This window comes from Hermetia illucens, chromosome 3 (assembly GCF_905115235.1).
Source record: "Hermetia illucens chromosome 3, iHerIll2.2.curated.20191125, whole genome shotgun sequence".
NCBI classification, from domain to species: Eukaryota; Metazoa; Arthropoda; class Insecta; order Diptera; family Stratiomyidae; genus Hermetia; species Hermetia illucens.
This window is the reverse complement of record NC_051851.1, coordinates 179,712,278-179,727,969: the sequence shown is the minus strand read 5'-3', so window position 1 is coordinate 179,727,969 and position 15,692 is coordinate 179,712,278. Positions and strand designations below refer to the sequence as shown.

General features: G+C 40.4%; 1 protein-coding gene across 1 annotated transcript in view; it reads left to right on the top strand.

The window, feature by feature from the left end:
- Positions 1-513: 513 nt before the first annotated feature.
- LOC119652655 (tyrosine-protein phosphatase Lar) overlaps positions 514-15,692 on the top strand; it is a 994,202-nt gene continuing 979,023 nt past the window's right edge. The window contains exon 1 of the mRNA XM_038056909.1: positions 514-1,714. The gene's annotated coding sequence lies outside the window, so the exon portion shown is untranslated. The remainder of the gene's footprint in view (positions 1,715-15,692) is intronic.

Genomic DNA, 15,692 nt, shown 5'->3' with positions numbered 1-15,692 from the left:
CTTAGCAGGATTCGAGCCCCATTCTCGAAGTTCAATAGATCTCCAAGTGGAAGCAGTCGTATCACGCCTCATATTACTTCGATAAAATCATCTCCATTTGTCACGGCTAAATGTTGTGCATCGCGTCAATTAACATAATTTTCAAGGAGTCGTTCAGTTGTTTAAAATACGAATCCTTGCGCACCCCATATACAAGTGGCGAACATGCCGCATCTTTAAAAGTCTCCCCCCTTTTCCACTAGCAAAACTGCCGTTGAAGAGTTGAAAGGGGAACCCAACTCCAGAATTGGAACCCTCCCTCAAGCGGGCCCGACCACTTGTTGCTTTTCCGCTCAATGTGTTTGAAGCCTGACTGGAAAAGTATTCCTTTTTGAAAAGGACTCACTGCACAGACTCTCTCTTCAATGTTTTCGGAACTTTTCGGGAGAATCCTGAATGGATGCCGAACGGACCAGCCCCAATAGAATGTTATACAACGGTAGTGTATTCAGTTCTCGATGAGCTTCGGTGGTATCCAAGCCTAGAGCACAAAAATCCGTTGAAGTCACGCTTCTAAAGTACATATCGATAGATAAGTGTTGTCACCTTAGAAAAAAAATCTTGTATCCTTTCTACAAGGGTAAAAAAGAAAGGTCATTTCAAAATTTCGTGTTCGATTCCACTGATTTCGAGAAAACCACTACTCCTCGTACCAGTTTTACTCCCAAACTTCTCCCTAACCCTCCTTTCTAACTCATTAGAGTACCTTCCCTCTTCCGAAGGATACGTTTGCTGCTTCTCCGTGCATTCGCCTTTCCGGTTGATTTCTAAAGAGTTTTTCGTGATTCAAGTGGTAGTTTTGCTGTTCAGTCTCCAAAGGTTGCAGTAATCCCCGTGCTAAGTGTTCAAAGTGCTAATGTTTAGTTCTGTTCCTTTATATATGCGCGTGTGAATGTTGAGTGTCCAGAAAAAATATTTGAAGTGAGGACTCAATTCGGTCCTAGTTGAAATATTTATGTCAATTTCAAAGTGATTGAGGAGGCAGACTTAAGTAAGTTTGTTCACTTGAAATATTGAACAAAGCACCAGGAAATAGTTGGAAAGTAGCTGGAATAGCAAATTGCATGGTGGTCTCGGTAAGGCCCAAATATAAATACTGAAAACATCAGCCAAAGCTCAAAGGATACAAAATGCTTGCTTGAAAACAGAAAATTCAGTTACTTTCATCAACCGTAACATTTTTACAAAATCCGGATTTAATAGAAACCTGAGCTAAGTAGGGTATAACCCGCAACTGGGCAAATTTGTTTCTTTACTCTTTTTAAGTATCCTCAAGCCTTTGTGATTTCGACTGTAGAACGGTCGACTCCGTGTTTTTATTCTGCATAAATACACTAAAAGGGAGGCAAGGAAAACTAGAAAAAAAGCGGGCAATTTTTCCTCTAGTAGGAAAGCAGGTGATTAACCACAATGCAGCGTCGACCTTAAGCATATTGCTGACCCTTCCAGAATATATATATGTATTCTGTCGTCGTGTATATACTCAACTAAGCAAAAGGACAGCTAAGCGGAATTGAAAAGGGTACGACACAAAAGAGTGAAGGGAAGGAAAGAAGGGGAGAACCGGAACGCTTTTATGGATTTTTATGTTTGGATTGACATTAAGCGGTAGCGATTTTAACCTGGTTTATATAGCGTATGTACACGTTTGCATCGCTGGAAGGACACAGTTGAGGTAAGCTATTTTATATTATTCTTGGCAAGTGGTAGTAATTTAAATAGTTGAAAAGATAGATTACAAGGAGCAATAAAATAAAATAATGAAAAATAAGGAAAGATGATTCAGAAAATATTTGAATCGTGTTGTTAAATGTTGTTAAATGGGGTAACTGGAGAATCCGTTTCATTTTTTTATTCTTGAGCCGTGCCTGAATTTATTTATGAACCGAATTCATCTTAGACAAAATTCGTGACCCTGGAAAATGAAAAGCATTTTAGAAAGTAGGACAACTATTAACACTCATCGAAGTGAGAGCTACCATCAGGTTATAATTTTGCCAGATTTCAAGAAAATTCTCAATTTGGCGTGCGCTGACAGAATAAATCCACACGTCTAAAAGGCTTATTTTGGAAAGAGATATTTTCCCTGGAAAGATGGGAAAATCTGAAGGTTTCGGCTTTGACATTCGGAGTGTAACTAGGATTGAAAATATTTAGCCTTTTTAATCAGATAGCATTAAAGATGTGTTCTTCGTAGGCGATGTCAACACGCACATGTCGCATTGATAGAGCTACACTCGGATTTTTTTAGACAAAGGATGACTTATGACCAGAAACTTGTGGTACTGCATAATTAACATGGCTAACTCGATCCCAGCTGAATTCTCTTAGCTCAATTTGAAAACGTTTTGAGTTTATTGATGTTCTCTCTGAATTTTTTTCATTGTAAATCGGATGTTTATACACTCAAGTACAGTGATTTCATCTCTTAAACTATTTCTTGAAATGGCGCCCAATGTGGGCTATTATTGAAATCGGTGTACTGTGAAAACAGTTTGCTAATACTGTTTTTCATCGATTTGCGCCACTTTAAAAATGGAAGAGGAAGGTGCTAGTCCGGGTAAACGGTATGGCGGAGCTCACTACTAACCAGTCCTCGCATTAATTGTAGCACATTTTATTTAGAGTAGTTGGCTAATGTACGCAGACTCGTTTCCTCTACAGAGTTTCCTGTACACGAATCTCTATCAATTCATCTTAGTTATCCAGAAACAGGACTTCTGTTGACTGCTCTGGTTGTGGAAGTCCTGGATTTATAACTGTCTGGCCTGCAAAAATCTTACTACACCCATCATTATACCCAGTCGAAACAGACGATCATCTTCCAATAGGCTTACCGCCATTCGGAGTGACTCCCGCAAACAAATAAGTTTTGACAGCTAAGTTGGATACCATCATCGAGACCCGTTTCGGGGGTGCTATGTACTTTCATTCCAACAAAATGATGTACTGCCCACCCCCCTTTGGATTAATAACGCTTGAACGCTATAGCTCAACATTTGTACGCGTTTTTCCATATAAATGATCTTCACACGCTGTGAGGAGAACGTGCCACATGACTAGTACGATTTTACGACCTGATTGTCTATAAATAGAGGTGAGGGACTGTGTGATATGTGATATGATCATGTATGATTTCAGTTGCAGTATTGAGGCAGAACCATTAATCACTTGTTTCATCAAATCATTGATGATGCACCAGACGAAATTTTGCTACAGGGCAAAAATGCTGGCAAGTATCACACATGCAAGCCTTGCAAGCCCTTGACAAGTTTAACGACTTCGTTGGTGGCTCATGGCCATAATTGGGATGGACCATCAAGCATTCCAGTTCCTGAATTTGAGGCCTCCTTCACTCGCGCGAAATTTAAATTACAAATTTAAGCTTTTGACGTTAACATTGAATATTTGCCAGAATAGAGGAATATGGTGGCTAATTGGTGAATTGAATGAATGGGTTGATCGATGCAGCAGTATTCATCCGAAGAAAATGATGAATAGTTCAAGACGATATCGACGATCCTTCAGCTTCAGCATTATGGGGCTGAGCGCACGTATCAATGTATATCTAAGGGATATTATTTTACTGGCTTCCGGTAGTTGTAATGTGGCGCGGCAGGATCTGCAGTATTCAAAATTTATTTCGAATGTTGCGGATGCAGACGGGTAGATGGCGCGGAACTCTCCACTCACTCATTTTAGAACGCACCAAGGGAGTGGAGAATTAGCGGTGGAAAAATGCCGTTGGTTGGGACAGTAAGGACCGCATGGAAATAAGCCGGTCTCTTCTGTTTCCAACCGCGGCGGTGAACACATTAATACTGATCTTTGTTCTGAAGTCATAAACAGTGGGATCAAACATTTTTTACCATCCATTTTGTATCGCCCTTCATTATTAAATTAAAATTTAAATATTCAAAATACGTATTATAAAAAAATAAAATACTTTAAGGAGAAGAAGTGTTAAATATTGATGATAGGAAATTATAAAGATACGAACTATTGCACTAATCGAAATCTTGAGTTTTTGAGAACATCTTCGGTTCACATCTTTGAATCATTTTGGATCTTAATATTTTGATTTGAAAATATTCAATAAATAGCTTGAAGGAGAAAAATATCGTAAGTTGACAACGTGCTAAAGTGGTGACCCCGACACTTGAACCCGCACAAGCGCCGCCGCCACAGACATCGCTACCGCAGCAACGGCCTCAAGTCTGGTGATTCCACCATCAAGTCTGGTGATTCCGCCATCGTCATCCTCGTGGTTTTGCCTTTGTGTGGTTTTATTAAGTTGGAAAATTTGTGAATACAGAAGCATACAAAATCCCATCGAAGTGCTACGAAAACATCAGTGCTACGAGCCGACGACGTAAACAACGCCGCATCGCAACCCATCAGCACTCTACAACGGGCACAGGCAGGCACTTCGCATAAACTTTCTTCGTTTCAATTTTCGTCGAAGGCGCATAAATCTCCGTCCGTCTACGGGTCCAGTGGGCTCGGCTTGAAAGTAGCACACGCAAGGACAACTAATTATATCCGATAAAAAATATATAATTGCTTCCCTCGCAAGGAGTTTCGCAGGAAAGGAGACGGCCATCAACTTCATTCCAATAAGATAGCAACTGGCAATCAATCTTCAAATTTAATTGTTGTCATTAGTTTTGCAATATTCGCGCTAATTGTTAATTATATTATTAAGAGTTTAAATTGTGAACATAGTTCAGATAATAATAATGAAAAATCGCTGCAAGAGACGGCGTTAGGTGTTTCTCATCGCGGGTTCTCCGTTTTCTGGGTGGTGATTTCGGTCTGCGCTGGAGAGCGTCCGCTTCGGTCGTAATTTCTGTGTTCGTGCGTGCATTTATGGGTGCGGCCTGCCGTGTCGGAGCAAAATTCACCGCGTTTTCATCATAAACTCACCGCGTGTTCATTGAAAACTATTACTTTTTTTTGTTGTTACTCGAAATGTCGTTGGACAGTAAAGACGCGGCAGGCCCATCGGACCCGCAAGTGACCGCCCTCGCCGTACGCGTTCCTCCGTTTTGGCGGCGGAACCCGGAGCTGTGGTTCGTGCATTTGGAAGCGCAGTTCCAAATGTCCGGCATCACATCGGACGCGACCCGCTTCAACTACGCGGTGGTCGGCCTGGACGAAGAGTCCATTCTTATGGTGTCTGACGTAGTGAAGTCGGCATCATACACGCAGCTCAAGAGTGAGTTGATCAGGCGCCTGTCGGCAAGCGAGTCGGCAAAATTAGATCACTTGCTGGCGGGTTTAACATTGGGTGATCGAACTCCCACCCAATTGCCTCAGTAATATAAGCATTGGACAGCTTTTCAATTTATTACAGACATCCGCACGTCGACGTTTCTCCGTCCATTGGTTTGAGATACTACTTGATCCTACTGAATAGAGATATGAATTGACATCTAATCGTCCTCACATTTATTTCGAAGTGCGGAAGCAAGAAGTTTCACTGTAATATTTTCCTTATATGCATTTTTTTCCTGGAAAATGCCTGGCCAGAAAGTACGTAGGCTAGCACCTAGATGGCATTACTAGTATTAAATCCATATTATTTTTAGTCAACCCTAACCTTCAAAAGACACCCGTACAAATTTGACAGTTGTCGGACTATTAGTTTTTGGGATGAAGCATTTTGAGTCAAGTAACTTTTGTTAGTTTGAAGAAAATGGATGAAAAAGAATTTCGTGTGTTAATAAAAAATTGCTTTTTGGCGAAAAAAAAACAATTGCATCCACCATATTCTCCAGTTCTGGCCCCTAACGACTTCTTCCTCTTTTCAGACCTCAAGAGAATGCTCGGTGGAGAGACATTTAGCGTCGATTAAGAGGTAATCGCCGTAACTCATGCCTATTTTGAGGCTAAAGACAAATTATACTATAGTCGGGAAACCGGAAGTTCAGCGCTTCAGGTATGAAAGGTCACATTTGTACATAGCCCGTAATGTATATGCGCTTAACATGTCAGACTACTCACTTTAGTGTGATATTGATATTTAGTACTTTGGGTTGCAGTAAATTTACACGGTAGAGACAACTTTGAGCTACTGTAACATGATTTTGATCAAATTGGAGGATAACATGCTTCATACTATAATCTATATTACCGCAAACTCCTTTTAACTCTACGTTAAACTTAAAGTCCAGCCGATACTCCAGAAATGTAGTAATTTACGGTTATTAATCTAATTTGAACAGATATCGATATGGAGAGTATTTCGAAATCTGACAGCTTCATGATTTTTTTAGATTTTTCGGTTGTGCAATTTCAAAGAATGAGTCCGTTAAAGAAACATCACTTTTGATCCCTCGCACTCCTCGTCTTTCCAACAAATGTCAAAACTAAGACTGGCATCGAAACATACTGATCAAGACCTTTCATTCGATACCCAACATAACTATATTCGGTGACAAACATTTTACACCTCCCCCTCTTTTCCATGCAATCTCAACTCAAAGATTTAACTCACTGCATGTCCAGGCGTTCATAGCTCCCACCTCCTCACCAAATTTCGTGGCAATCGGTATAGCCATTTCTGGGAAAAGTGCATGCGATAGACAGACGGGCACACAGACAGACATTGAACCGATTTTAACAAAGTTTTGTTTTACAAACTAAAATTTGAAAATGGTATCGAAAAATTATATGATCGCTATAATCGTTGTATCTGCCTCGAAGACAAACAATATTAAATAATAAAATCAAATTTTACCAAAAAAATAATTTTTCCCTTGCTAGTCTACGAACTTTTCATCCCACCTGCTATTCTGTGTCATACCAGATATTCCGCTTTGCCTTATGCGAGTAGCTTTTGAAGCATTCTCTTTAAGAATATCTTTTATTTATTTATTTATTTAATTAACGGACAATAAACAGAGAGAATTCCAATTAATTATTGTCCTCAGGAGGAGGAGAAAGTAGGGAAGTTAAAAGGACCAAGCTGTTTTGCATTATAATTTCGGCAAAGCCTGGGAATCGGGGAATGAAAATAGACTTCGAGCTCCGCGAAGGGCACGTTGAAAATATCTGCGTTACATGTGTTATAAGACGCAGGACGGCAGGTGATTTCGTTAGCGGCGGAGCAGTCCATCAGGCCCGAGGAAAGTTTAAAGAATGTGCATAGATCCAGATAGAATCTACGCTGTTGTAGGAAGGGAAGGTTTAGAAAGCAGAGGCGGGAGGGATAATCCACACGAGGGAAGCTTTTCTTAAAGAAGAGGGAACGGGTGAATTAACGTTGCACATTTTCAAGGGCAAGACAATCACAGTTACGGGAGGGTGACCAGATCACGGAGCAATACTCGGGGGTATTCCTCACGAGGGAATTGAAGAGTGCTAAGGAGGGTTGGATGGGGTCAAAATCAGAGGAGGAGCGAAGAATAAAGCCTGACAATTTTGCTGCTCGATTGATGACATCGAGGCAATGGGTGTCAAAGCGGAGCTTATTGTCGAAAGTGACTCCGAGGTCTTGTGTGGAATTTAAGCAGGATAAGGAATGTCCGTTAAGCGAGTAGGAGAAAGAAGTGGGTGAGGATTTTAGGGAGTAGCATATAAAGCGACACTTTTTCACGTTTAGCGCTAAACCATTAGTCGAGCACCAACGAACCAGAGTGTCCAGGTTATTCTGAAGGGAAACACAGTCCATAGGCGACGATATAGCGGAAAACAGCTTAAGGTCGTCTGCATAGAGCAAACAAGGACAAGTAAGGAGGGGAGGAAGGTCGTTAATAAAAAATAAAAATAGCAACGCCCCCAGAATAGACCCCTGTGGGACGCCAAAAGAGGGGGAGAAGGAGCGGGAAGTATAGCCGTCAAAAAAGACGCGACAGGATCGGTTGGAAAGGTAAGAGGCAAGCCATAAAACAAGTGGTATGGGAACGTTTAGAGACGAGAGTTTGGATAGAAGTATCTTGTGATTTACAGTGTCGAAGGCTTTCGCGAAGTCAGTGTAAATGGTGTGCACTTCTTGCCGTGAATTTAGACATTTGGCGACAAAGTTGGTAAAGTCAAGCAGGTTGGAGGCAGTGGACCTACGTTTAACGAAGCCGTGTTGTTCTTTCACTATGTGTTGGCCAAAGTGGGCGGACAACCAGTCGCTGACTGGCAATGATTACCCCATGTCTGATATTCTTTTCAAACAATAAAATTTTCACATGACTAAATTAGACTAGGATTCATTGCAGTTGTTCATTCTCACTTTAGTTCTGACTATGCTTTTTTCAGACACTTTATTGCATCACAAAAATAGCAAATGAATCAATAAAATTCAGGCGAACGAATCCATATACTATAAACAACAAAATTACTCGAAAAGTTACCTCCAAATGAAGGATACAGGAAACAGATGATGATCTAATAGAATGTACCACAAAAAAAGGATTCTGCTCCTTGAAAAAAATCCCGTCTATCCATTATTTGCGTTCATTGAAAAACGAAAGCCAACCCTTCGGATCATCACGACCCTTGCTTTAGTCTCCAAATCGAAAACCGATACCCATAAAATCAATTCATCAAGTAATAGCCACAAAACGTATTGAGGAGAAAAGCGAAAATAAAAAAAACGAGAAATGTGTGGGATACCCGAAAATATTTGGCGACAGTTCATTGACAAAACAATTCTGGAAGACACAATGCCAGTTAAGAGAAAATGAGGGGATCAGGGAATAAAACCAGCATAGAGATGGTAGAGGGGAAAATAAGAACCCTAATAAATACGAACGCACAAATCCCGGTCAGGATTTGTTTGGCAACTATGGCCGCCACCCACTCCACCAGTCTCGACGACATTGTTGGCAAAATAAACATAGAAATCAGGAAAACACAAAATTGTTTTATCCAAATTATTATCTCCTTGGAAGTTTGTTACGGTGGCCCTACTGACAGCTTTCACCTTGGTGAGGTTTTCCCCGAAATGGTCGTCGGGTTTTTGTGGTTTTTATTGAGGATGGAAAAAGGAAAAGCATTCCGCTGAATGAATAACTTCAAAGGATTCTTTTAGCGATAGGTAGAGGACTGGTCGTTCAAAATTTTACCTTCGCAGGAGAAAGTGTATAATGACTTTTTGAGACTAAGGCATTTATTAAGGAATGTCTTTTAAAAAGTTGGAAGGCAGTGGTAGGGAATTGTCCTGTCAGGAGGTGTTTTCTTATTATAGAAAAGCAATTGCTTACTGTAAATGTAAGAAGCTTGTCGCAGGTTCTAGCGAGAAAAATTTCCTAACGTTGGATCACATTATACAATTGTGTGCCCTTTCAAACTTTTTATTTTCAATCACTATAAATCTAATTATCCCACAATACTTAGTGTCCTATCGTATTCCTTCTTCGTTTCTCCAGCAAAAGCATTGAACCGTCTCTATTCAGTGACCAGAAAATATTTCCATGCTATATAGCAGAAACAGTCCGTTATCGACCGTATCCTTTCAATTTTGCTTTAGTCACATTCGCAGATGTCTTCTAAATCAATAATTATCCGTTTATGCTCGAATACTTGGACCAAAAGATGCTCCTTTTAGATAGAGATGAGTAGAATTCGAATCAGGCTATGGGTTATAAGTTGGTAGCCGAAGTCGAGCGATACCGACCGGAACAGCGATTCGAAAAGAGGGAATTGTTTAATCTGATAAGGCTCCAATAAATTGTGATCGAAAATTTTTGAGGGCAAATGGAAAGAAGGCAGCAAAGGAAGATAAGATGTGGGACGGGTTTAAGAAAATGCCGTGGAACATGGAGGGCATCAGCCACAGCCAGGATATCAGTGTGGTACTTACAATGGTAGAGGCGAATCCATTGCAAATTCAAGAAAACCGTTTGGGGAACTGAAAAATGAAAACAGAAAATCTTACCGTAGGTGGGCAGAGCGGCTAATGGTCTGAAGAAATGAGTTTAAGCTGGAAAGCAGAAACGGTATTTTTCCATTAATTCTTACTCCTTATGGATTTTCTATGGTGGTTATAAGCCCACACATGCTCGTTTGTCCTTTCCAAGGATTAGTCTCTGTGTTTCATTCTCAAAGCGTATCCGTAAGAAGAAAAAAAACATCTTACCGGTGGGTGCGTTAATCGTTAGTAAATTGACTACGTGAGATATTATCTGATTTCGTTTTAAAACATTGCGACACTGTGGAAAATCTCCCCTACCGGTCGGACATTGTGTATCGGATATTTCGATTTTAGTCACGTTCGCCTTAACTTAGATTCTGTGGATAAGATAAAATTAAATTTATTTATTTTAAAGTTGATCATCATGCTCGTCTGCTAGTTGTTCTTGTTGGCGCTCACCGAACGAGGGGTTCAGTTTATTCTTTGGGCGGTTCATTTCATCGGCCTCGATGAAGAAGTTGTCGGCGGCTTCAATAAATTCGTTGCATCATTTTTTTCTCTTTATAGACTAGAATGTCTACCAGGTTTCGATTAAACGAAAAAGTTTGTAATTTATTGAGGTTAGCTTGATTGGTATGTTGGAAAGGAGGGGTCGCTAGTTGAAATGCAGTTACTTTGCCAGAAAAATAATTCAAAGATATCTTTGAAAATAAGATACGATTTCGTTTGGAGCATAATGTGTACGGTATTTTTCGAAAATGAAATGAGAAAATCATGAAATCTTGAAATTAAAAATATATTGAAAAGTTGTGCGGTTCAAATCTACGGAGAACTTGTCGATCAGGGCTTGCCGATGAGGGCTTGCCCCAGTACCAATCAATTTTCATATGCTATATGGATGGGAAAACGGTGGGATGGTCGAGTTGGTTGAACGGCAGCATCTCGATCTCGTTACCATGGGTTCGGCTCCTGCTTGGTCATGAATGTTTATGTGCATCTTTGTGCTGCCCGGTTGCTTTAGGCTTATGACTTGCACAGCATCGACTGTGATGGTAATAAAACTGAATTGAAAATCAAACAGGAAAAAAAAAGAAAACGAGAAAGAAACTGTGATGAGAATGAACTTAAGGGGGGTTCACAGTGAACTACTGAATAATATTATTAACTTTATTTGAACAGATATCGGAATGGAGGGCATTTCGGAGTTTAGGTACCATATAGTGGTAACTTCGTGTTTTGTTTCAAAATTTTGCGGTTGGGTAGCTGCTCAGAATGGATCCGCAAAAGAAATGACGATTTTTCATGAACGTCCGCTACAAGTAACTACTTAAAACGTTCTTTTTGGAAGGTTCCTAAATAGTTTTTTAATATATTTTCTTCCCCATATTGTTTACCTTCGCCAGACACGTCGAAACCATTGACCCGCACAATTTCCGTTTATGTTCAAATCGAGTGATTATGCCGGCGATGTGAAAAGTTCAAAAGTTATCTTAATATCGATATGCACAGACGCATTGTTCTGCTGAAAAATGGAAACTTTCATCATTCTACCACGCACTTAAAACCATTTCTTCCTTCCCAGTGTAGTGGAAATAATATTTCGAGGCATCTGGGCCAATTAATTTAAACTTTTTCTCGTCGGAAAAATTAAATTTTTCCACTTTTTTTCCATTGTATCCGGGCCATGCAAAACAACAAGTGATATTTTTATTGTGGAGAGCCGTTAGCGCTAGTTTCTGATTTTTATCCATTTCATTCATCTATGTATTTTCCTCAATATTAAAACTTCTATATTTCCAAAAGCTGTTTTCTGTGAATGCCTTTATTGTGATATTAGTTCTTTTGTAAGTCCCATCTAAAATGAGTTGACGAAAAAATTCAAACTAATTAACTAATTGAAGGAAATACATACAGGAGGCGCATTGCCTGGATTTGTGAGGTGGAAGGAAAGTATCGCACATGTCCGCCTTTCTTCAATCGCATACACAAGAAAACTATTTGGGCACCATCGATATGCTGATACACCAATATACCAAAAGCATGCACAAAACCCATTCTACATAGTATTTTTCACTATCCGCAGCCAGGCAGCCAGTTATCTACCTCGTACCTAACCCACATAGACAGTCTTCTTGCTTCTTTGGTAATAATTTTCATAATTGATGAAAATCTACGACCTAATGGCAAATTATAAAGGTACCAGCTGTATAATATTCTAGACTATAGTACATACTCGTTGTTGTTGTTATTGCTTGGTTTCGTTTGTCCTCTAGGACGCGACAGGCTAATAGTCCAAAAAGGTCCTGATACTACCCACGAAGTACACTAACAGGACTGATGGCAGGCACTTAGCCTATGTTGCCTGAAACACACTGTCGTTTATGGCCAGAGAAAGGCCAAACACAAATTTATTAAGTTAGATTCTTTTTTGATTAGTCGATCCATTTGCAAACACATGAGTGTCCGAGCCTGCCTTTGTTATACTATCTACACTTTACTCGAACCCTGTTATATTCCTAACACCAGACGACTATGTGTTCATTAGTTTTCCTAACTTTACAAGTGTTACATTTATCCGAAACTATGTTTCTATGTGATTGGATGTCGGACACCAGTCGACTCAGCTGTGAATGAGTACCTGAGTCAAATCAGGGTAATAATCTCGGGCGAGCGCAATGCTGACCACATTGCCTCCCACAGTGTACTGTGGTGTACCGTTACGGTCTTGAATGAAGTGCTCTAACACACTTCAAGGCCCTGATCCAATATGGATTGTTGCGCCAACGATTATTATTATATTATTATGTTTCTAAACCTCTTGAGAAAGACTTTATTATATGTATAAGATGTAAGTATAGGCGTAGCTTCCGGTTTAATTACTGGTAAAGTCGGGTGAATGTAGGCGAGAAAATGTTCTTTCACCCGCGACGTTGTCCACCTCCCACTCCTTGTATGAGTGTTCCTGAACGGCCTTCAGGACATCAGAAGGGGGAAAGGTTCGACCTATCTCATGGGATACGAATCCAGAGACCTACGGGCCTCTATATGAGCAAGTTCATTTAATGAGTGCCCCACGTGCGCCAGGCACCACTGAATTTTCAGTGACTTGAAATAGGGATCCGAAGCCAGGGCTTGGAATTGGCCAACTAGGTAGTGCGATTGTAAAGTTTGATTGAGTAATTAACAAGACTGGAGAGAGTCTGTAATGATAGCAACCTTCTCCTCACCCATCTTCAGAGCCACCTTATAGCCTGAAAAACAGCAAAAAGTTCAGTCGCCAAAACGGAACTGACATTCAGGGAAAAGTGTAAGATCTGGCTCCCGCCCGGATCAACCACCACACAGGCCGAACCATTGCGCCTCAAAGCAGCATTCGACGCCAGGACAAAAAACCTCTAGATGTAAATCTATCGGCCAATCTGCCACAAACAGCCGCCACGTTCCCATATCATAACACAAGATGGCCTGAACCTTTTTTGAAATCACTGGAACTTCATTGGTAACTGCAGTCTCAAACATGTCCCGGAAAGACCTATAAATCGAGGGCAGACTATTGTTAGCATCCGGGTTTTGTACCACCAGTTCTTTAGCTGCCACGAGGGGCCTTCTGAAACGAAATGTGGCTCCTTAGCGAAAGCAAAGATCTGGTACAAGGGGGTGGTTCTGGTCAGCCCCAGGCTTCATCTTCTCAGAGTACAAGTATATATAGAGTTAAGTTTATTTTGAAAGTATCTGGGCGGATTCATAGCGGACGTAGCTACATATTCTGAGATAGGTCTTACCACCGATGTATAGAGATTGATGGCCTTTTCGAGTGTGAGGACCCAAGAGAAACTAGTTACAAAAGTAGTCAGCCTTATAATGGAGTTCAAATGATCTCTGACCAAAGAAGTCCTCGTTATTTCCATGTCTTGACAAAAGCAAGCGTGTGGTTATTAACTTTAATGAGCAGGAATGTGACTCTGTTTCGCTTAAAGGATATAGATTGAGATTTGGTTGTGCTGATTGGTAGGCCCAATCTATAGGATTCATCAACAAAGAGATTAACTTGTCTTTGCAGACATTTGGAGGCTCCAATTGCCATCGGTTGACAAAATAAGGAAATCGTCTGCTTATTGGAAAATCTCAATACTACCGAACATCTTATATGAAGGAATGTTGTATAGAAGTTGAACAACATTGGAGTTAAAACGCATCCTTGTGAGATGCCGTTGCAAACTTGAATGCTGTCCAGTCCTAGTTGAAGGCATTGATTGGACATTATCCATGACACCCATAAAACAGTTTCCTTCGGAAAACGGAAACGTGACATGATGTCACACAGAGGTCCACTTTCTCATAGACATTCTTCACATCCAGCAACATCCCGAACCTGGTGACGCCTCCCTTTTGTAATAGACCATCACTAATGCAAGCAGACGTAGATTTGCCTGCAGAGTAGGCGTAACAGTTGATCATCGGATTTAATAGTTTGGCAAACACAGTAATGTGGGCGATACGGCGGTAACTCGACAAAAGTTCACAGTCCTTAAGAGCTTAAGGGATGGGTACCACCCAAAAGAGACACTGTGGGATATCTGAAGACATCACGAAAGGAGGGAGGGAGAGGGGGCGCTCTACTGCCCAGCTAGATAGTTGAGATATTCCACATTCTTCCTAGGATCCCAAGTTGGGGGCCTGTCACTAAGATAGCCATGAAATCCCTTCTTGGTTTTCCAGAAGGACATAACATCTTTTGTCTCAGATAAATCAAATCAATTTTCACGCGAAGGCTTCCAAGGCTTAGCGTTCGTAACCACCATCCTCCACAGTTGTTTGGTCTCCTCAAAAAGGAGAAAATTTGTAGTGTTGGATCTAGTCCTAAAGCGCCTATACGTGATTTGTGTCCTTTCAAAGGAAAACTTAAGCTCTGAGGTCCACCACATTTTTGACTGGCCAGTGTGATTAGTGAAAAGTTTAGTTGCATCGGCAATTTCCCTTTTCAACAGGTTTATTAGACTAGGAATATCCTCTTGTGGCGCTAAGTTGTTTACTTGCGCCTTTCACCTAATCAACTTTGAATTTAGGAGAGACATTGAGCACCTGCGTGGAAAGGCCGATGGGAGTGTGATGACGATTATATTATACATTTTGTCCGTAATGGGATTCCACTGCCAACATAGACTGACAGAATTCTTAGGAAGTTTTAATCTTACACAATGTGGGTCACAAAGGCGAAACTTGGAGAAAAAGATAAGGATTTTATCTGCATACTATAAAAGACCTTGAATTGTAAAAAAGATACTCGCAGTTTGAGTTGTACTATTCAAAAGACCACTGCTTCGTGTTTCAAGAATTATGCAGTTTTTCCAAAACTACAGATCATCAATACAATCATCACCAGCTATATACAGAAACCCTATCCACCACCCAATATACATATATAAACTGGATAGTAAAAATCAATAAATACAATACTATGCCACCCAAAGTAAGGAGCAGTTGTACGATATACGTACGTACATATCATTGTGCCAACTGAACATTGTTGGAAGCTTGCTATCGATAGATAAATACATCCACTTTGCCAATAGTCAACCTAACCTCCATGTTGCCGTTATTGATATATCGTTGAACCATAACGAACGTTCAAACAGACAAACAAATAAACAAATACAATATGTTTTTGGTTCTAGCATCATCGTGTATAATAAAGGCAGAATGAATAAACGAGTGGTAGAGCGGTGGCATAAATGCGAGAGCAAATGATGACGATGTACTAAAAAGATCTTTATGAGACATATACAGATAAATCCAATGGGAA